This window comes from Pseudorca crassidens, chromosome 4 (genome assembly GCF_039906515.1).
Source record: "Pseudorca crassidens isolate mPseCra1 chromosome 4, mPseCra1.hap1, whole genome shotgun sequence".
NCBI lineage: Eukaryota > Metazoa > Chordata > Mammalia > Artiodactyla > Delphinidae > Pseudorca > Pseudorca crassidens.
This window is the reverse complement of record NC_090299.1, coordinates 110,753,192-110,779,708: the sequence shown is the minus strand read 5'-3', so window position 1 is coordinate 110,779,708 and position 26,517 is coordinate 110,753,192. Positions and strand designations below refer to the sequence as shown.

Below are 26,517 nucleotides of genomic sequence, written 5' to 3'. Positions count from 1 at the left end.
AATCTAGCTTTTGTCAATTTAGTTTGCAGGCCACAGGCTTTTACAATAAGAAGGTAGAGGAAAAGTTTTTCCTCCCCTACACCAATGATATTGCAAAGAGTTCCCATTGATAACCAATGAGAAAAAGAAGATGTAAAGGTGTCAAATTGTTCTCTTAGAACTACCACACTTGAACATGCTGTATTTAAAGTTATCAGCTCCAGTGGATAAAGTTTTAATACTCATTTTGTACACAAAATACTATCTTTCATAATTACAAACTTGCATCTGATCTATTTTCTCCATTGCCATTGAGGATGAATATCTGATGCCTTGTTATCATGACTTTCATACAAATATAAAATGGATGTGTGTCAAATATTTTACTTAACTCAATTAATGAGGAAACCAGTAAGATGTAAACACCAGTTCAAAGGAGACTTCAGAGAACAGATACATATACAGGCAAATAGGAGCACTGAAATAAATTTGCCAATAGAGGCAAAACTGGCCTCTTCCATATGGTGGAACTAACAGCACATTCACCTTGATAAAGTTGCATTTCTATGAACAGGACTTATTGGCATTGCTGTCAGTTGTCTACAAATTACAGAGTTGTAAAATAGCTCAAAGACAGTGAAAGGCATAGACCCTACAGAATGAGATAAACCCTGAAAGGTGGGCTTACGCGACACCACCTAGTATTGCATTAAAAGGACACCTGGAAATCTAAATCTTTTTTTTAAATTTGCCCATTTCAAAGTCTTCTGCAAATTTTCCTCAAAGATGGTTATTAAGCACACATAGTGTCACAATAAAACACAATCAACAAGGCACCTTCCCACTTGAACAGGGCACAGGCCTTTGGTCTCATTCAGCCCCACATGGCTCTGAGGCATGACTGACCACCTGCAGGTTGCTGGGTAACTGTCCTTCCAGACAAGCTCAGTCCTTTACTGTCAGTGCACCTTCCCCATGCTGTCTCCTGTTTCTTCCTCCTTGTCCTGTTTTCTTCAATGAGAAAATTGGCAACAGTTGTTTCGAGGGTTATAGGACTGCTCTCAGGATACCTGCTAATAGCCGGGGGAAATGACTGACAGATATAGCTACCAATATACAAGTAGCACCCCACCCCCAAAGCCCATTAAAGGCAGAGTGAGGGGTGATTTGTACTCTAAGCCTAACTGCTGTCAGAGGAGAGGATGGAACGCAGTGTGAGGGCTGCATGCCATGTGAGGCTAGCAGATGATAGTTCAGAAAAAGAAAAGAAACAGGAAAAAAACTGGTTTAGTTTTCTAAGAGATTAAGGTCTTGTTCTGCATTCACTTATTCACACTCATCTGTTCATTTATACTGAATAGTTGTGCATTTACGTAACAAGCCCTGTGGCACTCACTGGGCAAAAACAGACTATACTTTACTGGACTCCATCTCTGATTAGCTGTACCTTCTTACTCGTTTCACTGTTACAGCATTTATTCATGTCTTGTGGCTTTTAAAATGCTTGTCTATCTCCTTTAATAATATGAAAACTCCTTAAGACAGTGGAGTGTCTCATTAAACTTGATTTTCCACAGTCCTTAACCTAATTCTTAGCTTTTAATGGACTCTCCGTAAGTGTTTGTTGCTTTGGTTGATTTTTTTTTAAAACCTCAAAACTTCTTTCGGTGATTGTAGAGGAGAAATTTAGCCAACTCTTTCACATTAACAACTCACTGACATTAAACACATGCTAAGTCAAGCTGTTTAAAAATCTCTGGGCCCTGCGAGCCACCAGGACTCACCAAGGGAGGTCTTGAACGGGCCAGAACCTGCTGGGCAAGTCCTAGGCTCCCAGTCGCTCCCACAGGAGGGAGGGCTATGCGTGCACTGACTTGTAGGCTGGAGAGGGAAGTGAAGAAAGAAGCCTAAAAGCACAGGTTCACGGGTTCGCCTCTCTAAAGCTTTGCTTTCCCCTTTTTTTCACTTTCACAGTTGCAAGAGACTGTAGGTCTCCTGCCCACCCTTGGGGCCCCGGGGGTCAAGGTTGCACACTGAGCAGCTGTTTGCCAAGTTTCCTTTCTCATTCCCAACTTTCCACAGCAAAACTCATTCCTTCACGCTTGTGGAGATGCTCATGGTTTATTTAATTCCTTAGTGAGGCTTCAACTGGCAGCTCACACTCTGTTTTAGTTATTTTGGAAAAGGAGTTTTACTTCGTTAAAACATGGTGGAAGGAACATCACATTTAATAGAAAGAAAACTAAAAATATGGGCATTAAAATGAGTTGCTGCCCCAGAATGAAAATGAGAATGAAGATGGATTAAAGGAGGCTAAGAAGTCCTAGGAGTTCCCAGTCTGGGAGATCTCCTATTCAGTACAGACCCTGGGGTCTTCTCATCATCGTGTGGTTTGGGGAAGGGCAGCAGCTGCATTCCGGGAGCGTGATAAAAGTTCAGAACTCAGGCCCCACTCCAGATTTTGGAATAAAAATCTGCATTTTAACCTGAGCCCCAGGTGATTGTGTTCACATTAAAGGTTTGAGAAACACTGATAATATCTGGATGCGTTTGAATTGCAAAGACTTCAAAGAAGGGCTTTCCACTTTGCCCTGGGGGCAGGTATCCAACTGCCCCCTTTCTCCCAGGTTGGCTGTGTACTCAATCATCCTTGTGGAATATAAAGGATTACTTTAGGCGGAACCAGCAGTTATACTAGATCAGTGTTCAGATATCTAGAAGCTTCTTAGCCAAGAAGAAAGAATATATTGCAACATTTTATCCTAATAAGAAGTAGGTGTTACTTGTTCCATTTTAGACATAAGGAAATTGGGGTTCAGAGAAGTTAAGTAATTTGCCAGTCAGTGGCATTGCAGAGATTCAGGTCCAGGTCTACCTAACGGCAAATCTCATGCTTTTTCACATGTACGATGCTTTTGTGGTTGTTATTGTTAGCTCTGTTCTTTTTAAACAGCACTCTTACTTGTCTTTCCTTTCATATTATACATATATATATTTTTTTCAGGATAAATTTATACTGCAGCCTAAATCAGAGCTATGTTTGGTACGATTTAAATTTAGTTATTTGCAACTGCCTACCACCCCGTCCCCCTTCGAGCGATTTTCAAGCACAAGGATCTGTAACTGCCCAGGGGAAGGGGAAGGAAACAGAAACAGAAAGGCGCAGTGACAGAGCAAGGGTTCCACTCCGGAAATGACCCCCAGAGGAGTCGGGGCTGTGCCAGAAAGCAGAGGGCGATAAAAGAGCCGAGGACTCAAAACCGGAGACAGAAGAGAACTGTGTAAACAGATGATTCTGTCCCCTTGGCAGCTCTGCCTCTGTCACCCCCTTCTGATCGACTTCCCACACTCCACACAGAAGGGACTCAACATGTCAACAGCGACAATGTCGGGGCCACAATATGGGACACCCTCGCCAGAAAGGATGTGGGGCAGAGCTCTGAGCATGGCCACAGTCCACAGTTTTATGGCATGTCATATACTTGTGGAATGTGGATTTTTTTTTTCACATCCCTCCTTCAGGCAACTTGGGGGAAGAAAAAGAAAAAACAAAGGCGGATGGGGTTGCGGTGGGTCTGCGGAGAGGCAGAGCCAAAAGTTCTAAATGACACCTCCAGGCCTGAAAATGAGCGTGTCTACGAGGACTTCCATTACTTTATGATAGAATTCTAATACGGAATTAACTTTTTTTGAAGCGGCCCAGTCCTCTTTCGCATTTCCAAAGGAGAAACTAGCGTACTGGATATTGAACTCTGCAATATTTATTTCCTCCAATTATATTTTTTGAAAAAGCCAAAGCCACAGAAAAGTTGAAATAATAGTACAGTGAAATTTATATACCCTTTACCTAGCTTTAACAATTGGTAAGATTTTGCCATATTCTCTCTGTTTTTTGTTTTTTTTTTTTTTTTTTTTGCGGTACGCGGGCCTCTCACTGTTGTGGCCTCTCCCGTTGCGGAGCACAGGCTCCGGACGCGCAAGCTCAGCGGCCATGGCTCATGGGCCCAGCCGCTCCGCGGCATGCGGGATCTTCCCGGACCGGGGCACGAACCCGCGTCCCCTGAATCGGCAGGCGGACTCGCAACCACTGCGCCACCAGGGAAGCCCTCTCTCTCTGTTTTTGTTGAACCATTTTCACAACACGCTAACCCCTAAATATAAGCCTGGATTTCTACGAACAAAGACATTCTCTACATATCTGCAATATCATTATCTGATCTAAGAAATGTAACATTGATTTAATATCATCTAATATGTAGATCATATTCAAACTTCCCCAGGTGTCATATATATATATATTCTTTACAGATTTTTTTTTCCTTTTTTGATCCAGAATCCTATCAAGCTTCAAGCATTACATTTGGTTGTAAAGTCTCAATTTTTTAATTTAATCTAGACTAAAACAGTCTTCCTGCTTCTCCCCCTTATTTCTCATTACATTGTCAGCATTTAGGGCACTTTCTTGTAAAATATATGACAATCTAGCTTTTGCTAATTTTTTTCATCGTGATTTGTTTTAGATTTATATTTATTTAAAATGACAGGTATTGCACATGATTTTGGGGGAGAAGAGAGCCACGAGTCAAACTTCTTGATGTTAAGCCTTTAACTAGATCGAGTGAAGGTATTTAGAACTAAAGAAGGCAAACTACTAATTCTCATGGGCCAAATCCTGCTTGCCTGATTTTGTAAATAATGTTTTGTGGGGACTCAAGTCATGCCCATTCATGTATGTATTTTCTATGGCTGCTTGGCTGCTTTCCTGCTAAGAGCAGAGTTGAGTAGGTATAACAGAAAATATGTGGCTTGAAAAGTATAAAATGTTTACTGTCTGGCCTTTTACAGAATAAATTTGCCGATCCCTGATCTAGAAAAAGAAATACAAGTGTTCCTTTCTCCTTTGACTTTTAGTCAAGGCATGGTTCAAATACTATCAGGTCACACAGATTTCCTTGATGATGATTTTCTCCGTCTCCTTGGAGTAGAAAGAACTGAATTTATCAACATCATTCATCTTGATTTTTTAAATTTCTTCTCTTTAAAAACTCCTTTAATGTCCTTATATTGTCCACTTGGATTTAATCTAAACTCTTCAGCATGAACTTCAAGGAAAGGCTCTTCATAACTTGGTTCTAGGCACCATGTCTTGTGTCATATTGGTTCCCCTACATTCTAGTTCAGTGGTTCTCAAAAATAAGGGTGTAAAAAAGACCACAACCACTCAAGCGGTGTGTTTAAAATGCAGATTATCAAGTCCTACATCCAAAGGTTTGAATTAAGAAGTTCTAGGGTAAAAGGCAGTAAGTAATCTGCAATTTTCACAAGTACTCCAGGTCAACCTGGTTCAGGTGGTCTGAAAACCACGTATTAGAAATAAGTGCTTTAGCGAGAGCAGAGTATTTGCATTTGACCCCTCCTCCATGCCTTCCATACCCCTTCCAGAAAGTTTTTCTCCTTCCTCTTCATTAAAGGCTCTGCGTAAATGTCCCTCCCACTGGGCTCCCTTATAGTACATTCATTCACTCTAGCCTGATCTCATGGAAATGTACACATATCTATTATCATTTCTCTCATTCCACTATTGCAGTTTATCCTCTGCCAACCTCATGGAGTTCCTTGAGGGCAAGAAGAGTCTCAGGCATGTGTGTTCCCAAGACACAGTGCCTTGTACATAATTAACTCGGGATGAATATTGAAATGTATGTTTGAATGAATAAAATGGTCATTTAAAATAGATTTTATTTGATGTTACTGACATAAATTTTATTACCCTGTACATGTTGATAACCTAATAAGATAAACTCTCTCCTTTATATGTGTCATATAAAATATATTTATTACCTAATTCCTGAAAAGGACTTGGTGTTAAAAGACACCATTAACAGCATGAAAAGAGAAGCCAGGCTGTGAGAATTTATTCCCAATTACATGTATGTGACAAAGGATTCCTAACAAGAATGTGTTAAAAGCTCCTAAAATTCAATGAGAAAAAGACAAACCACCTAATGAAAAAACATAAGCAAAGATTTTAAAAGGCACTTTACATATGAGGATATCCAAATGGCTAACAAGGATATTAAAAGCCACTTGACATTCTTAGTTAACAGGGAAATGCAAATTAAAACCACAATGAGATGCTGCTATACACCTACTATCCATAGAATGACAAACAGTTGGCAAGGATATAGAGCAACTGGAACTCTCATGCATTGCTAGTGGGAGTGTAAGCTGGCATAACCATTTTAGAAAACTGGCGATATCTATGAACTCTAAATATACATCTGTTCTATAAGCCAGCAATTGCTCTCTTAAGTATACACCCAAGAGAAATAAGGGCATTTGATTTTTAAAAAACACAAAAAAGAATATTCATAGCAGTTTTATTCATAATAACTAAAAACTGGAAACAACCCAGAAGTCCATCAACAGGAGAATAGACAGATAATTGTAGAATATTCATATAATAGAATACCATACAGCAATAAAAAAGAATGAATTACTAATACACACAACAACATAGATGACTTTCTCAGACATAATGTTGAGTGAAAGCTCAAAATAAGTATATAAGATACTGAATACAGTTCCCTGTGCTATACAGTTAAATATTCTAGGGTAGGTATATTAGGAGGAAGAGAAGTGGGATTGAAAATGGGGGGATAAAGGAGAAAAACATTAAAATTTTTTTCATTAGAGAGGAGCCTAGCAAGGACTTGTGGAAATAGTGTGCAATGGAAAAAAAAAGAGTAAAATCAACTAAACTCTGTGTTCCTGAGGTCCTTAAATTAGAAAGGGACTAGGAGGCATGACATCAGCTTTGCTTTTTGAAACAAATACCTTCAATGTTCTTAGTATTTTTAAAAAAATTTTTATTGAAATATAGTTGATTTACAACGTTGTGTTTGTTAGTTTCAGGTATACAGCAAAGTGATTCAATTATTTATATATATATGTATGTATGTGTATATATATATATGTTCTTTCTTTACATTCTCTTCCATTATAGGTTATTTCAAGATATGCATATAGTTCCCTGTGCTATACAGTAGGTCCTTGGTATTATCTATTTTATATAGAGCAGTGCATATATGTTCATCTCAAACTCCTAATTTGTCCCTCCCCTCCCCTTTGGTAACCATAAGTTTGTTTTCTATGTCTGTGAGTCTGTCTGTGTTTTGTAAATAAGTTCATTTGTATCATATTCTTTAGATTCCACATATAAGTGTTATCATGATATTTGTCTTTGTCTGTCTGACTTACTTCACTTAGTGTGATAATCTCTAGGTCCATCCATGTCATTGCAAATGACATTATTATATTCTTTGTTTACTGCTGAGTAGTATTCCATTGTATACATTATATATACTACATCTTTATCCATTCATCTGTCCATGGACTTTTAGGTTGCTTCCATGTCTTGGCTACTGTGAGTAGTGCTGCTAAGAACATTGGGGTGCATGTATCTTTTTAAATTAGAGTTTTGTATGTCCAGGAGTGGGATCACAGGATTATATGGTAGCTCTATTTTTAGTTTTTTAGGGAACCTCCATACTGTCCCCCATAGTGGCTGCACCAATTTACTTTCCCACCAACAGTGTAGGAGGGTTCCCTTTTCTCCACACCCTCTTCAGCATTTATTATTATTGACTTTTTTTTTTTTTTTTTGGCTGCGCCTGGGCCCCAGCAGTGAAAGCGCTGAGTCCTAACCATGGGACCATCAGGGAATTCCCTATTTGTAGACTTTTTTTTTTTTAAGAGATGTTGGGGGTAGGAGTTTATTAATTAATTAATTTATTTTTGCTGTGTTGGGTCTTCGTTTCTGTGCGAGGGCTTTCTCTAGTTGTGGCAAGCAGGGGCCACTCTTCATCGCGGTGCGCGGGCCTCTCACTGTCGCGGCCTCTCTTGTTGCGGAGCACAAGCTCCAGACGTTCAGGCTCAGTACTTGTGGCTCACGGGCCTAGTTGCTCCGTGGCATGTGGGATCCTCCCAGACCAGGGCTCGAACCCATGTCCCCTGCATTAGCAGGCAGACTCTCAACCACTGCGCCACCAGGGAAGCCCTATTTGTAGACTTTTTGATGATGGCCTTTCTGACTGGTGTGAGGTGGTAGTAGTTATATTTTCAAACCATTTAAAATTGAATGGCCATCAACTTTTCTTAATACAATCTTCTCCTACAACCTAATTTGCTTAAAAATATATGTATATTAGGAATGTCAAATGGAAAAAAAGAAAGTAAAATAAGTACTCATAATGTATCCCTTTTTACTTAATAAAATTACAGTTTCAAAAATATCAAGTGGAACAAATAAAGCAAGGAAAGAAGCAACAAATGTCACCGCTTTTTGAGACTTCATAAAATAATAAAGTGTCCCTCACTTTTCCCCTTCACTCTTCAGAGGTAAACCCCACTATCAGATCAACCTGTGTTTGAATTTTGTTTTCACAGAATAGATATTCTGCTGTGTGTATATCCTGTTGGTCTGAGGATGATTAAGAGCTGGGAATCAGTACACACAAGGCAAGAACAAATTAATGCAAGGCTCTGATGGAGAAGGTGCATTGGAATGCATTCTCTTCTTGGTGGAGTTACAAGATGCTCCTTTGTCCTTTGCCTGAACCAACCCCTTCAGCATCACTCCTGCCGGGCACAAAGACATTTGGTAAAATAAGTACTAGGCGTGCACAACCACAAACTCACAGCTGAGGCTTTGTGTTTTCTCAAGTAAACATAATCCCAACAATGAGACACTGTCTGCGGGGAACAGGAGGATGGCTAGTCGAGTTCTCTTTTCTGACTAGTTACTAGATTTTTTAAATTTCTCCCCCTTACTAACTGTGCTTTCCTCTTTTCTTGAACAGCGCCTAAGTGACATCTGATGATCCTTCCAGTGTGACTTTCCAGGAGGGTTTGTTGAACCCCTGGGGCAAGTCAAGTTGCTGGGATGGGAGCAGTTGGAGGGTCTTTGCTGTCCATGAGCCATTTTACCCAGAATCAAGGGCTCAGTTTTTCTCCTTGAGAATTATTTGATGCTTCGATTCTAAAGCTCACAGCTATTTTACAATGCTTCTAGACTGCTTAGACTGGAATTTGGGTGCGTTTAGGACCTCCTATATCTTACTATCTTAAAATTTTCAATAAACTGTTCTACCTTTATTTTCTCTCCCCTTGCCATCCTGATTCACTGCATCTCTATTCTAAAACTTGTACTAGCATTCTGCCTTTTCCCCTCCTCAACTCCCTTTATTGCTTTCATTCATTTAGTTCGTTTAACACATATTTTGTTGAGTACTTGCCACTGCCAGGCACTGCTCTAGGTTTAGGGATATAGCAGTGAAAAAGACCAGGTTCCTGGCATCATGGGGGCTTACATTGCCACTGAAAACAGAAGACAAACCAATATATATTCATAGCACATAAAACAATGTTATGTAGTAATAAGTATCATGGGAAAAAGATACAGCAGTGTGAATGGTTGGAAAATGATGCATAAAGATGAGAGTATTTATTTTGGGCACATTGGTCACGGAAGGCCTCTCCAATAAGGTGACACTCCTTGTGATGCCTTTACTTTCTTCTCCAGTCTTTCGAGGTGCTGGTGATCCATTTCTGTACCTCTCATTCTACACCACACTTCTTAACTAGAGCTTGTGTCAACACATCCTTCCCTTCGGCCCTTTCCACGATGGTCCTGCTTTCTCTGCTTGCCCTCACTCTGGACTTCATCCTACGGTCTCACGTTCTCTCCCTAATCATTTCCAGGAGTTTCCTTCAGCAGCATAGCCCTGTCATAAAGAATTTGCATGTGGGTGCTTAATACCTACTTTTAAATGATTTTAATATTATTCATCTGTCTTGAAATTGCTATTTGAGAAATAATTCTAGTATAAACCAGAAGTTTTCAAACTTTTGATTTGATGACCTTCTGTCCATAGGGGATAAAAGACTTTAAGAGAAGTACCTTTCTCAGATCCTCTGCTCAGCCCTGCAAATGCTACTCTCACTTAAAAAAAATATCAGTTCAATAGAGCTTTGCCTTAATAGACAGCTGCTGTGGTGGCTACTAAATACCCATGTTGTGGAGCATCACACTTTGAAATCTAGAGTGGAAATGACTCTTAAAAGAAAAAACCCCACACTCATTTTTAGTGTGACTCACATTTCGAACAAAGCCCAGACCACCTGTTGTTTATTCCCTACCATTCGGAACGCTACCTTCATTTCTGGGTTTCCTCCAGAGGACGTGGAACAGGGATTTGCACATAGTCTTCCATTTAATAAATAAATCCAACAATGGAGTGGATCCTGTGAGTTTCATCAAACAAGATACAGAGGCTGAATTTCTGAGTTTTTGGCCAGGCCTTTGGGACCACATAATCCTTATAACAAATGTCAATGCTCAGCATAATACCTGGGCCATGATTGCTGTTGAGTGTATCAGTGAACACAAAGGGAAGGGCCATGTCTAGTAATTAAATATTCACAGGCTCTTCAGAATAATTTGATTCTGTCTCATCCATCATTTAGAAACTGTCTATGTCGGCTTCGTAGGCACTTTTATTATCATAATGAGAAGTAGTATTTATTAGAACAGTAAACATGAAACTATTATTTACCCAGATGCAGTGGCCTGCAAAAGGAGTACTTTGCACTCTAACTAAGAACAAAGCACCCAATTACATGAGATCGAACTTTGGAATCACATCTGTTTTTGTTTCATCTTGTAATGCTGAACAAGGAATCAGAGAGAAAGAGTCAGGCCAAGTAGCTGTTTAGGGACTGAATTAACGGATTGAGTCTCCTAGCTGCTTTAGGGGCTGCTCAGGTTAAGCCAGATTGGCAGCCCTGCGGGGGCTAAGAACCTAGTAGTCGGTTTTGCAGGCTCTGTGATCCCCTTATGTCAGTTTGCTAAGGAATAAGCTGCCAGGATGTCTACTTCTCAGCTTCTTTCCTGAGTCTGTGCCTCTTGCCTCCCAGCTTCAGGCCTTGCCCCACCTAGACTATGACCCATCTGAGCAGCAAGGGCATCATCTGCCCACCTGTTAGAAACACAGAATCTCAGGTTCCACCCCAAACCTCCCGAATCAGAATCTACATTTTAGCAAGACCACATGTCTGCCTGTGAAAGTTTGACAAGCACTAATCTAAGGGGCTCTAGCCCAGCACAGAGCAACGTGGTTATCAAATCTTAGCAAGCCTCAGAATCATTGACAGAATCATTGATACAAAAATGACAATTCCTGGTGCCCATGCCAGAGATTCGATTTAGGGAGTCTGGGATGAGGGCTTGGACTCTCCTTTTTCTTGGGCATGTGCTGCTGCGCTGGTTCTGAGCTCAGGCTTAATCCTGCCAGTTGTACTTATAAATAGTCTTGTGTCTCTTTACACTTCTATTAACCAGTATCCTGTGAATCTTTGCTTTAAAAACTATTTCCAGTGGTGTTCTCAGAATTTCTACGCAGAAAGGTCTTAGTACAGCAATCTGATTTGAAGAAGGAGGAACAGTTAAGCAACTGTTTTTGCTTAACACTTTACATAAAATGGAGGAAGCCTCAGTTGCCCATATCTAGAAACCAGAGATAAAGTTAATGGAGATTATTGGGGAACATCATTACTATTTATTCCTACCAGTCTCCCCGCTGGGCCCAGAGACCTTCTCTTGGACTCCAGACTTGTAATTAGAGTCCTGTAACCACAAGCATCAGGACCAGCCTCTGCCTAACTCAACATAGGAGTTTACTAGGAAGTTATCAGATGGCTCACAGAACAGCAAGATGTTTCTAGAACAAGGCTCATAAATGGGTAGGACGCAGGGCAGATTTGGAGGTCTAGGACCAAGAGCTTCTCAGTAGTTCTGTCTCAGAGCCACGCCTGGAATGAATGCGTTCCAACTAGTTTCCATCTTTTTGCTACTTTTCTGAAGATTCAAATGCCAGGACAGGAACATTTGGCCTCGCTTGGTGAGGGAAGGGCTGGCCACCTTGAGTAACAGTCCTAACAGACTGTATCCAGAAAGAAGGGTAGTCCTCCAGTGGCAATGGGGGGTGCTAGAATAGATGCCTGACAGCCGAGAAAGAAATCGATGTCTTACGACCTGAAAGCAATACTTCTGTGGCTGCTCAGACTTTACTAGAAGTAAGTTCCGTGAGACCAGAATGTTTCTCTTTTGGTCTCTGTTGTATTTTATGTGCATAGAGTAGTGCCTGGCACAGGGTAGGTTCTTTATGAGTCTTTGTTGAATAAGTGAATGAATGAATGACCAGACCCGCCGTATGACATGACAGTTAAGATACAGCCTGTGGAGTCAGGCTACCTGGGTTCAAAGCCCAACTCTTTTACCTCCTAGTTGTGCTAACCTTGGGGTAGGTACTTAGCTTACATATGCCTGTGTGCTTAGGTGTCCTCCTAGTTAAAGTGGTATCGATAATAACAAGTCTCATCTTATAGGGTTGTAGTCAGAATGCGTTTAGCACAGTACCTATTATGTTGGCTGTTTCACCCGTCTATTGCTGTGTAACAAACTCTCCCCAAACCTAGTGACTTAAATCGACATTTTATTTATTTGCTCATGATTCTGTAGTTTGGGCAGGGCTTGGAGGGGACAACTCGTCTCTGTTCCCTGTGATGTCTGCTGGTGCTGGAACATCTACGGTAGCATCTTGGCTGACGTGTCTGGCATCTTAGCAAACATTCCTCAGATGGTTGGAGGCTGGCTGGAAGAGCTTGCCTGGGGTCATATATCTGGGACCTTGGTTCTTGCTGTCAGCTCTCCATTCAGTGTTAGGACTGCTTCTTCTCCATGTGGCCTCTCACGTGGTCTCTCCGTGGAGTTTCTGAGCTGCCCATGTAAGAAGGCTGGCTACCCTGCTTCCAAAGGTGCAAAAGTGGAAGCCTTTAGGTCCTTAAGGCATAAAGTCTTAAGACTTAGCTTGCATTCTATTGGTTTTTCAACCTTGGCACCATTGACGTTTGGGGCCAGAGAATTCTTTGTCGTGGGGACTGTACTGTGCATTGTTGGTCCTTTAACACTTCCCTGGCCTCTACCCTCTAGATGCTAGTAGCACCTCCAATTCCCCTAACTGGTGACAAAAAAAATTGTCTCCAAACATTGTTAGATGTCCCCTGGAAAACAAAATCTCCCCTGGTTGAGACCTGTTGAGACTTTAACAGTGAGTCACAGGTCAAGTCCAGATTCAAGGGGAGAGGCCGAGGAGGACATGAATACCAGGAGACTGGTTCATTGAGAGCCATCAGCTTAAAGGACTCTCACCACTATTACTATCTTGGAACGTTGCTTGCCGCAGGCATCCCTATTCTTTGATTCTGCCCATATGCTGGGCCATCCCTCCCTCTCTCTGCTCATTCTAACTGCTCGTCTGAACATCCCCTCTTGTCATTGGCAGTCCTCTGCAGTCCCCGTGTCTGGTCGTTGCTCTTGGCCACCCTAGTAGCTGGTCGTATTGGTCTTCTTCTCTCTTTCCCGTCCTCTGCAGTTAACTGAGCTATCTCTAATGCTCACATAATAGCACATGACCAGGCTCTGGGACAGGTAAGGCTGGCTGATCCTGTAGCCTCTGAATACGGCATATGTCAAACCCACACACGCTAACAATTGCTACACTCCCTCCCTGAAAGGCATTTACTTGCCTGATCACCTTTTCCTCCACCAACTCCTATTTTTCCTGCAAGATTCATCTTAAGGGCCACCTCCTCTAGGAAACCTTCCTGGAAAGCTCAGTCTCTAGTCTGATTTAGCAGTTTCTTAAGGGCAGAGGTCATGTCATGTTCAACTTCACGTTCCCAGCACAGTGTCTATCGCATGGAAAATATTTCTTAAATCGGTAAATGAATGATTTAAAAGGCAAAGGCAAGAGTTTAAAATTTGAGGAGAGGGACTTCCCCGGCAGTCCAGTGGTTAAGACTCTGTGCTTCCAATGCAGGGGGCCCGGGTTCGACCCCTGGTCGGGGAATTAAGATCTCACATGCACACGTTGTGGCCTAAAAAATAAAAATGATGAAAAAATAAAATAAAATTTGAGGGGAGACTGAGAAAGTGTGGGAGTGAATCATGTCATTATTTGGGGGACTAGCCTTCTGGGCAGGAGAAGCAGCAAGTTCATGGCCGGCCGGGAGGCTGGAATGGCTGTGGTGTTTGCAAAAAGCAAGGTGGCCAGTGAGTGGGCCAGAGGAATGGAGAACACAGTGGTGGGAGATGAGGTCAGACAGGGAACAGAACAAGATCGTTTGGCTCTGCAGGTCCAGCTGAGGACCCTGGATTTTATTCTGAATGAGCTGAGAAGTCTCTTGGGGAAGCTTTGAGCAGAAGAGTGACTAACGTTGACCCTATATTTTTAGAGGATTATTCTGCTTCCTGTGTTGAGAGGGGTCAGGGCCAGGGAGGAAGCAGTGAGACAGGTTAGGAAGCTATTGCAGTCATCTGGCAAGAGATGATGATGGCCTTTCCTGGTGGACTGGAGGTGGAATAGGAGAGAAGAAGAGGTGTCAGGGATGCCTTCATGGTTTGGAGCCTGAGCAAGAAGAATGGAGGGTTATTTTCTAAGAGAGGGAGAGTGCTTAGGGATGGAAAATCACAAGTCTAGTTTTGACTCATGAAGTATGAGATGCTTACTATGCATTCAGTTGGTTACAGAGTAGACAGCTGGATATACAAGTGAGAAGGGCAGAGGAGATATATTAAACCAAAGATATATTAAACCAAAGATATACACAAAGATATATTAAACCAAAGATATGTATGGAAGTTCTAATCTCTATTATTACTTAAGTTAGGATAAACTCCTCTGTTTCAAAAAATGACACTATCAACTCTACTTCAATTAAAAAAAAAAGTAAAATAAAAAAATGAAAAAATTTAATGGCTCAGTACTAGAAGTTTATTTCTCATAGTTCGATGGTCTAGGAAGGTTTCAAATCGCTGGCAAACTGTGATAAGACATATATCTATGGAGAGTCGGGACAGAAACCTTGGGGAAAGGAGGAATTGGAATTGGTGACTGTGTATAAACAATTCATTCAAGTTTTGTTATAAACGGGAGCCAAGAAATGGGCAGTAGCTTGATGGAGATGTCGTTTTGAGGTTTTTGTTGTTGGTGGTACTGTTTTTAAATTTTTTTAACACTTTTTTTAATAGGAAAAATTACAGCATGTTGGTATGCTGATGGGAATGGCTCTGTGGAGAGGAAAAGATTGCTGATGCAGGAAGGCGAGAGAATTTCAAGAGCCCAGTCCTTGAGCAGGCAGAGGAAATGCCGACCAGAACGAGGGCTTGGCTTTAGATAGGATCATGATATTGTTCATCCATAAAAACAACTACCGGCCCGAATGTATGGGCACAAATTCAGGTAGGGGGATCTACCTTCCTGGTTTGTCTGGGATTGAGGGGTTTCCTCAATTATGAGCCTTTCAGGGCCCAAACGGGCACAGCCAAGGGCAAGAGGGAGTGAGTTGGTCACCCTTGAGATAGGAAGATTTGTGGTATGAGTTTATGGACATTCTCCTTGGATTGCTTTGAGTATTGACACATGAGAAAGGGCATGATGATTCAACCCATTACCAAGCATCTATAAAGCCTAAATTCCAGAGTTATACAATGCGAAGGATATTACCATTAATAAGTTCCTGTTCTTATGGAGCTTATGCTAATGGGAAACATAGAAAAGAACATGACTGCATGTAAGGCAAGCCCACATGGGCTGTGTGAGTTACTGAACCAAGGTTGGGTCTGCTCACTCAATACTCAGTAATGCCAATCTACTGACACCGATTGTGGTGAAGGGAAGTATAACATTTATTGCAAGGCGCCCAACGTGGGGCTAAGCAGGGAGAATGGGCAGCTCATGCTCAAAATGTTCTAAGTCCCTGATGGCTTTCAGGAGAGGGTTTTCTAAGGCAAGGTGAGGGAGAGGGTCATAGGGTGCATATCAGCTCATGCACATCCTTCTGATTGGCTGGTGGTGAGGTTAACAGGATGATGTTTCAGGAATCTCAGTCATCAACCTTCTGGTTCCAACCAGTCTGGGGTCAGCATGCAGTTAACTTTGTCTTCCTGGTGAGGGTTTTAGTATCTGCAAAACAACTCAAGGATATGTCTCAGGATATTATTTATCACACTTAAGGAGGAACAAAAGGTCCTTGAATTTGTTTTATGGCTAAACTATTATTATTTCATCTTGCTTGGTTCTTTTCCTTTGTTTCTGAATTTTCCCACTTCTCTGACTCAATTTGCTCTTTGGAACTTCAGGAAGGACTAGGAGGCTAAAGCTACAAACAAGAGGCAGGCAGGGGACATGTGGAGGTCTGTCCACAGGAAGATCCCACAGGGTCCTGCTTGGTTTCATGAGTAATAAGTTTATTCTTTGTAAAATCATATTCCATATTCTAAGTCATACTCCATATTCTTTAGGAACCTATTATCCGCTAGATTAGATAATACTCAATAATAATAATAAACATTTTCTGAGATCTTACTGATTTTCAGCAGCTATACATCCGTTATCTCATTTCATCTTCACAACAACCTATTGGGGAGGCTCTAGTTTTATCATCTTCATTTTACAACTGAGGAAACAAATGCATAATGATTGGGCAGTTTGCTCTAGCTCACACAGCAAGTGGTAGAGGAAGACCTTGAAGCCTAGTTGACTTCACCCCACGAGCTCATAAGCACTACACTGCATTGCCTTCTAGAAATTGCTATGATGCATGGTAATATATGATGAATAGTTCTGACAAGTGCCCTACAAATTTAGAAGAAAGAGAGATCATTTTTTGTTTGTGGCAATCAAGGATGCCTTCACGGAGGAAGTGTCACAAATGGAACTTGAAAGAGGTTAGGTTTTCATTAAGCAGAAGTGAGGGAAGGACTTGCCAGGCAGAGGAACTTCAACGAAGACTAAGCTTCTCTTTTTTTTGTTACCTTCTATCCTCCTGTGTTCCCCTGGCCCTAGGATCAGCTTGGTTTTCCTTTACCTCCAAGAAAGATATTTGTGATTTTAAGAAGGTAGAACACAGAGTGGAATGATAACTTTGACTTTCTTACACATGCCCAACTTGTCTCTAGAGCTCCAGAGTAGGCAACGAAACTCTGTTGGTCTTCAATAATTTAGTTATTGATTATATATATATTTAAATTATAGCATACATATACACAGAAAAGTGTACCAACCATGTCTTTTCATTAAACAAACATACCTGCATAACCAGCTTACGATTAAGAAACAAAATTTTACCAGTATCCCAGTAGCCACCTTCATGCCACTTTTTAATCAGAACCTCCCTCCTCCCCACTCCAGCAAATTTAATAATTATCCTGACTTCTGAAACCATAGATTACTTTTGCCTAATTTTAAACTTGGTATAAACGGAATCTTACATTTTGTTCTTTTTTTCTATCTGGCTCAAACAAACTCAGTATGTTTGAAAGATTCATCAGTGTTACTGGATATAACTGTAAGTTTTTCATTCTCATTGCTATGTGGTATCTCATTGCATGAATACTCCAGAAAATTCTACTATCTATTAAATCATTCTACTGTTGTACGTTTGAATAATTTCCAGAGTTTGGAGCTTAAGAATAGTGCTACCATGAACATTTTTGCACATGCCTTTGGAAATTTCCTTTGAGCATAAATCTTCACATATATTTAAAGATTTGAGTCTTTCTAGTACTTTCATGTGTTTGCACCTGGCTGTGCTTCCAGCACCATCTGGCATGTACAGGTGAGGTTATGGGGTCAAAATGTCCTCCTGTCAGGGCTCTTGGGTTTGTTGCAGAGCTTCTCTGTCCACAGAGAAGATTACCAGATTACAAAATGCACTGACACTGGGTAATCAGGTCTCTGGAGATGAAAATAAAGTGTTGCATGTAGGTGGTTTAGCAAAGATCACCATCTTCTTCCTGAGTTGCTCTGATCCCAAACTATTAACAGGGCTAATTCTCACTCCTTTTGAGCAACTCCAGTTGCAAAATCCTTGTAGTTCACTCTTCCTGGACATGGGGGTTTTGTTTACCACTGTATCTACTATGTGCAGCATGACAGACACAATATTTGTTTCCGTTCCTGATGGTGTACAGACTCATGACCTTGTACCTTCTCATAGGACAAATTTTCCATCCAGTTCAATATGATAGCCTCTAGCCACATGAAACTACTAGCCTTTGAAATGTGGCTAGTGTGACTGAGGAACTGAATATTTTTAGCATTGAATTTTAATTGATTTCAATTCAAAAGTGATACTCAATTCTGTTGTGGAAAACGTTTAAATACTTTAAACTTGGCTACGAGAATCTACTTTTTTCAACTGTAAATTTTATAAAATCTAAATTCACATCAAGTATTTCCGAATGACATTTCACAACTGAACTGAGATGAGCTTAGTGTAAAATATACAAAAAGAATTTGTATGAAAAAAGAATGTAAAATATCTATTTTTTACATTGATTACATATTAAAATAATGATATTTTTAATATACTGGGCTAAGTAAAGTATACTATTAATGTCATTTCACTTGTTTCTTTTTTATTGTGGACACTAGCAAATCTTAAACTGTATGTGTGGCTTGCATTCTATTTCTGTTGGACGGTGGTCTTCTAGAGATTCCTAAATATAATGTTTCATGGTAATTTCTAATAAACTTCTGCCTCAGGAAGCTGGGTAAGGATATCTGTTTATATAAATACAGAATATGTTTCTGTATATATGGCTGATGGATGGTCAGAAGGGGAAGCACATTTGGTAGTGGAGAATAAGCATGAATCATGGGGTCAAGTCTGTCTGAATTTGTATCCAAGCTCTGCCACTTAACTGGTAGGTGACCTTGAGCCAATTATTTACCTCTCTGAGTGCATAAATGTCCACATTTCCTCTTAGGTAAATTAGGAATATGAATACCTTAGAGGACACTGTCAAAGCTCCACCCAGATTCCCTGGGTCTTACTTTTTGTTTCTGAGCATGTACACACCCACTCCCTAACTCCAGTGGGCACATATTTCATACCCCTGAATACCCTGGGACCTCCAGCCCAAGTAGACTTTACCTAGAAATCACACCCTGACTCCCCCCAGCCCCTTCCACTTCCCATATCTAAGGGTCAGCTTCTGAGAACCAGCCTAAGATAGCTACTAACTTCCTATGTTTTGGGGGGATTAAATGAGCAGCGCCTGACACAGAGGAGGTTCTCAATGCCACCCCATGATACACACCAGCCAGTACACTCCGGTGATGTTACTTCCACCTCAGGAAGATGTGAATGGTCAGCGATTATTTTTAGAGTTTGGAGTGGGATTGTATTGACACATGCATAGTCTCTCTCTCTCAGACCTTTACCTGTAACCATTGTTTTTCATCACCTCAGATGTAACGAACATCTGTAAAAAAGAAAATGTCATAGATTCATGGAACCTTAGAGAACATTGAATCCATTTATGAGAACAAATGTTACTTGTGTTTCTGGGATTTCTCCCCGAGTACCTTGTTAGTCAGGTGCTGTGAGTAATTAAATCACTCCCAGGGTATAAACTGTACTGCTCTGGGGGTTGGGGGAAGCATTAACTATTCAGAATCAAAGAAGGAGATTCTTTCAGTCATAAAAGATCTTGCTGACACACACACACACACCCTATATAAGTACATATAAATCCACATATAAATGTTGTGATTATAGTATTTTATATGCTAAAGACAATCTGTTTATATTTTCACATATTTTCAGTTCATTCTTTTGACAAGTTGTTAATAATACTAAGAGTTATCATTTATTGAAGTTTATTATATGCCAGACATTATTTTAAGGTATTGACAGACACTATCTCATTTAATCTGCTTGAAAACTCAGTTCCAGTATTATGTGCTCAGAGAGGCCTTCCCTGGCTGCTCTGAAGTAGCCACCGTCAGCTGCTCTATGGTAGCCTTTGTCACTACTTGGAATTTGGCTTTATTTGCTTTATGGGTTTTTGGTGCCTGTCTCCACACTGTCCTTGCCTATCCTAATGAGAATTTGTGTTGCAGACAGCCAGCACTTTTCTGTGTTGCATACCACTGTATCACAGTTACTAGAACTGTGCCTGGCACATGTTGATAATCAGTAAATATTATTGAAAGACAGAATGAATGAAAAACTTAATACAGGTGAGAACTCTGAAGCCCAGAGAGGCTAAAAGGTTAAGGTCCCAGAGTGAGTGCATAACAGCGCTCTTATTTGAACCCCCATCTCTTATCCACTACACCCTGCTGTCCTTTATATTATGTGGGCTTTAGAAAGATGACATGTCTTACCCATAAGGAAATCACTGTCTGGTAAGGGAGGAATAACATTCATTTCCAATCAACAAATATTTGCTAACCCTTGCTAGGAACTGTATTAAGCACTAGGGACACAGAAGCAAAGGACACAATACAGCCCAGTCCTGCATGGAGCTTTTGGTCGAGACTGGGGTAGGGAGGACCAATATGACAAGTAGTAACAAATGAGACAGGTACTTTGAAAAGGAATGCACAGGGATAGAAAAGAATAGCAAGGGAACCTGACCAAGTCAAGGGGATTAGAAGAGGCTTCTCTGTGGGAGGGAGCAGAGCCTGTTCAAGAAACCGAGAAAAGGACAACGTGAAGGTCATGTAGAGGTGGGGGTAAGCATGGCAGGACATAAGTAGAGAATAGCCTTGAAAATGACATCTATAAATGATAATCACACATGGTGGAGAGTGATCTGTCCTAACAGTGCCATGGGAGTTGAGAGAATGGCAAGATTCCCACTACAGGGGAAGCTTCATGAAATCATTATAATGATACTTATACCTGGAGGGCTAAAAGAATATAGATACACTGAGACAGGAGCAGAGCATCCAAATACTTTCTTGTTCTTTTCTTGATTTTACTTTTTGAATGAATAATACATTCCTATGGTATTATATATAGAATACATAAAACTGTAAAATATCTCACTTCTACTCTTATTTCTCACCTATCCAATTCCCAAACCTCACACTACCATAGGCAATCTCTTTTTTTAATATATTTTTAAACATATAAAAATCAAAAATTACTTTATGCAGATACAAGTAATTGTAAATAAAAATTCTTATCCCCCCTCCACTCTTTTACTGCACTATATAGCATACTATGTACAGGCATACTTCATTTTTTTTCACTTTGCTTTATTACACGTTTCAGATACTGTGTATTTTACAAATTGAAGGGTTGTAGCGACCCTGCAACAAGTAAGTCCATTGGTGCCATTTTTCCAAGAGCATTTGCTCACTGTGTCTCTGTGTTACATTTTTGTTATTATCACAATATTTCAAACTTTTCTATTATTATTATATTGGTTATGGTGATCTGTGCTCAGTGATCTTTGATGTTACTATTGTAATTGCTTTAGCTTTATTTTAGCAATAAAGTATTTTTAATTAAAGTATGTACATTGTATTTTTAGATATAATGCTATTGCACACTTAATAGATGACAGTATAGTGTAAAAATAACTTTTATATGCACTGGGGAACCAAAAAATTCATATGACTCACTTTATTGCAATATTTGCTTTATTGTGGTGGTCTGGAACTGAACCAGCTATATATATATATATATATATATATATTTCTACACTTTATTTTACAATATATTTTGGAACTCTTTCCATATCTGCACATAGAGAACTTCCTCATTTTTTTTACAGCTGCACAGTGTTCAGATGGATGTACCATAATTTATTTAACTAGTCTTTTTTATTGATAACTTTTGGGGTGTTTTCAATCTTTGGCTATTGGATAGTTTTGTAGATTTGGCAACTTATAACTGTACAAATACATTTATAATTTTTAAAGCTATTGCTGAATTGCCCTCAATAGGGGTTATTTTAAAATGCCTCCAAATAGTTAGATTTAACTGCAAAACTAACCGTAAGCCAGAGAAGCAAATAAAATGATTTATTTTAAATGATGTCACTAATATACTTGTTCATGTTCAACAAAATACTGGATATAACTAAAAATTTTACATGGAAAGTTGTGTCTTATGGGAGAAACCACATTCACAATGTTGACCACTGTCCTTAGCTACACGTCACTGAGAATAAGTCCACAGGCCTTCAATGATGTATGTAATATTCCTTGTACTCACATTCTATCTCCCCAGATGGATTCATTCTATTTATGTGACATCTTTCATCTTAGAAACTCCAAGCCCATTATAAGTGCTGCTTGTTAATATTAACAGTATGATCGTGATATGGAGAAAACCATCGCATTATAGAGACAATTCCTTGGGAAGAGTTCAAAGGTCCCCATCAATTTCATCTAGCCTGATCATATGCGTAAAAGTTCCAGCTGGCAAGTGGTTACCATTGGGAAATGACTTTCTTATATTAAGTTTGCAAGAGATAAGCTGAAGAATTGCATTTAGTGATCTGAAGTTAATGATCTATCTCTGTAACAAGCAGCAGCTTGTTTGCCTGGTCCCAGTGCCATTATGCTGTCCTTAGTCAGTGCCATTATGCTATCTCTGGGGAGAGAAGACAGCCAATGAGGACACAAATATTCCTTGGAATAGCACTAGAAGAGAAAACATAAACAGTGCAGAAGGGAAAGAAGAGAGGGATCCAGAACCGGGGTTAAGAGACAACAGAATTCACTAGACTAATGTCAGTTAAAAACAAAGTGAAAGGGCTTCTCTGGTGGTGCAGTGGTTGAGAGTCCGCTTGCCGATGCAGGTGAAACAGGTTTGTGCCCCGGTCTGGGAAGATCCCACATGCCATGGAGTGGCTGGGCCCGTGAGCCATGGCCGCTGAGCCTGCGCGTCCGGAGCCTGTGCTCCGCAGCGGGAGAGGCCACAACAGTGAGAGGCCTGCATACCACAAAAAAAAAAAAAAAAAAAAGTGAAAATCAAGTCCAAAAGGACACAGAGCAAGAACAGAACAGAAATTTAGAAATATGGGGCACCTGCCAAAAAAGATTAAGGTTTTAGTGAAACTGACCACATTTAATAAAGAAAGACTAGTATCTGACATTTAAAATATAGGCATTATCCAATTAAGAGATTTGGTAAGAGTTCATATCCAGCCACCTGCACCCCCAAGGTTAGAGGCTCTATGACTAAGTTTAAGTAATGTTGACTTTAGTCAAATGTGCCTCATAAGCAAGGTTTATATTCATTGCCAGTGTTCAAATGTACATGGCTGAGTTTGCAGGTCCATGGTGAATAGGTTTGGTGACTGCTTGCTAGGAAGCATCTATGACTACTGGTTGTTTTTTGGTTTTTTTTTTTACTTTGTTTAAAGATGACTCATCAAAAGAGAAGATCACAGATGCCTGCATAAAAGGTAATAAATTTACAACTACAAACTCTGATGTGTAAAAAATATCACCTTTTACCTCTTATTGATATTGTTTTAAAAATGTGTTTATTTTTTCTTAATTGGTTTCTTTAAAATTCATCCTAATTCTCTGGGTGGTGGAAAATTGAATCTCTGTCATTATTGGGGTTTCATCTCCCCAGGACTCAAGGATGCTTATGTAATGCTCAGAAATTTGGGTGTGGTTTTGGCTAACCCAACAGATGTTTCCAAACTCCTTCTGCTTGGGCCACCTTCCTGATGCTAGGGGTGGACAAGTATTCAAGTGATAGTACTGACCAATGTGAGGTAAGGGGACTTCTGCTGGGGCATAGGATATATTTGTCTTTCCTGATAAAATGGATGCAACATCCTAGGGTTCCCTCTTCCTCTCTTTCTCCTGAGTTAATACGGATGTGATATCTGGAATTGTAGCAGCCATCTTGTAACCATGAAGAATAGGCCAGGAGAATTGCAGATTTGGTGGTCCCAATGTCACTGAACCACTGAACCAATTCCAGGATCCACTTTCTTCCAGAACTTCTTGTTGTGAGAGAAAAAAGAAACACCCACCTTGTTTAAGCCACTGTATTGTGAGTTTTTCATTATTTGCAGCTTAAAGTATTGCTAACTGATTCAAAGAGGAAACATCTCTATTGTCTGGTCCATCATGGGTTGCTGCTGGTATATTTATTGTCCAACGGTTTCTTGAAATTCAGTGACAAACTGCTCCTGGGCCTCTGAACATAGGAAATGACCCGGGCTGGGACCCTGGTGCCTGGGGCTCCAAAGCCATGAAAGCCCTCCTTCCTGAGGCCCTGACTGGGAGCCTGGAGCTGATAGTACTTTACAAACCTGTGGACTGCTATCCCTGCCCTGGATGGACAAGTTAACCCTCTTCTCCTCTTGCCACTGTCAAAGGCACTTCTCTTCCTCTTTCCTCAATTCAGGACATCTATTATACTCTCTTCTGTGAGTTGATGTGTTTACAAATAAAGGAGCTGCCTTTTCTCATGAAGCTCCTGCTTTCCATTCAGCTACAAAACACCTCTGAGACAAGGGAACAAAAACTGAGCTACCTATTTCAAATGCAGGATGGAAAACTAAAGAGAGAACCAACACAAGTTAATACTGTAATAAATCACCTTGCCACACCTACCAGTCTAGTAAGGTAGCCACCATGGCAAGAGACACGGTGAGAATAATGACAGCTGATGAACTAGAACAACTTTTGAGCCCTGTGCCAACTTGCATGGATGAAATCACTTGGCTTGTTTCTCATGGGCACAGCAGGTTTTCCAATGCACAGATGACACAGGGACGCTGCTTCATCATAAGCTAGAGAGCTGCTGTCGTTTGGGTGGGTGGTCTGTGGTGGGAGGGGAAGAAGGAAAGGAGAGTGAGGATGCCTAGCTATTCATCCTGGACTTGGCCACTTCTAAGACCTGCCATTTTGACCTTCCCTGTTTATATTTAAGTCAGAGCTTTCATTGGAAGGGGTCTGCTTTTTCTTTCTGGATATTTTAGCTGAAAGTTTTGTTTATGGTTTTAAATTTGATTTTTTTGAAAAAGTAATCATTTGCATGATTAATTGAAGAATTGATTATAATAGGAAATGACCGGAAACAACTTAAATATCAACAGAAGTCTGTAAAGCAAATTATAGTACAAATGTAGAATGGAATGTTATATAGCTGCAAAATTGAATGAACAAGTGCTCTGTAATGGATATAAAAAAATCCTCTCTTCCACTCTTGTCTCTTATCCACTAATTTTCCATATCCTCCATAGGTACATTTTTATGACTCTTTTCAGAGTTTCTTTATATACAAGTAAATTAAAATGTAAGTTCTTATTTTTCCTTTTTTATATGAAAAGGAAGATTCTTGACCTACTGTTCTGCTTCTTGTTTATTTTACCTAATAATGGACCTGGGATCTCTTTCTAAATAGAAGTCTTTCATTTGTCCAAAGTCTTCTCTGACATCATGCAGTAGTGTTTTGTTTTAATTTTTTTTTTTGCGGTACGCGGGCCTGTCACTGCTGTGGCCTCTCCCGTTGCAGAGCACAGGCTCCGGACGCGCAGGCTCAGCGGCCATGGCTCATGGGCCCAGCCGCTCCGCAGCATGTGGGATCCCCCCGGACCGGGGCACGAACCCGCGTCCCCTGCATCGGCAGGCGGACTCCCAACCACTGCACCACCAGGGAAGCCCCTAACTTTTATTTTATATTGGAGGATAGTTGATTAACCATGCAGTAGTGTTTTAAAGTTTCCTTCATATAGGTCTTGCACATTTCTTGTTAGGTTTATTCCTAGGTATCATGTCTTTTGGGGATTGGTTTTGTATTCTCTTCCATTTTTCAACTGGTTTTTGTTTGTTTAATATATTAATTTTCATTCATTAACTCTTTTTTTTTTTTTTTTGCGGTACGCAGGCCTCTCACCGCTGTGGCCTCTCCCGTTGCAGAGCACAGGCCCCGGACGCACAGGCTCAGCGGCCATAGCTCACGGGCCCAGCCGCTCCGCAGCATGTGGGATCCTCCCGGACCAGGGCACGAACCCGTGTCCCCTGCATCGGCAGGCGGACTCTCAACCACTGCGCCACCAGGGAAGCCCTCTTTCGTTAACTCTTTACTCTTCTACTTTGATTTTTAAACATTTTCACAATTCTGATTAAGCCAAATAAACTTTCCTTTTACAATGCAAAGCTCTATGTTCTGAGGTTTTTGGTGTCATGATTTCTGTAAGTCACAGCATGCACAAGGCTCCATACAAGATAATCCTCTACTATTCCGAGAGTAATTATAATTCAGAGGCTTAGTATAAGGGTACTGCCAGACTGCAGTTCAATCAAAATCACAAATAACTTTACAGAAACTCTGTCACCCACATAGCACAACACAGCTAGTGAATATCTTCACAGATGTTTGATTTGTTAGTTGAACTACAATCTATGTTTCTTCGGTGCTTGTAATCCGCTGTACCTTACATTTTGGGGAACACAAAGGGAAAGATTTTCATGTATTTAGTTTGGGTGCCAGCTCAGCACCTATGAGCCCATCTATCAGTAAGTTCTTTCTGCCCGATCACCTGCCATCATACGAACATACAATTTTAATGCAGTATAATTACGATAAATGTTTTCTATTCCTATATTTCGTGTAGGCAGTCATAATTGGCCAGAAGGG

General features: G+C 40.5%; 1 long non-coding RNA gene across 2 annotated transcripts in view; it reads left to right on the top strand.

Moving 5' to 3' along the window:
- LOC137223846 (uncharacterized) overlaps positions 1–26,030 on the top strand; it is a 73,171-nt gene extending 47,141 nt beyond the window's left edge. For both annotated transcript variants that reach the window (XR_010943098.1, XR_010943097.1), the window contains one exon: positions 25,765–26,030. This is a non-coding gene — a long non-coding RNA (uncharacterized lncRNA). The remainder of the gene's footprint in view (positions 1–25,764) is intronic.
- The last annotated feature ends 487 nt before the right edge of the window (positions 26,031–26,517 follow it).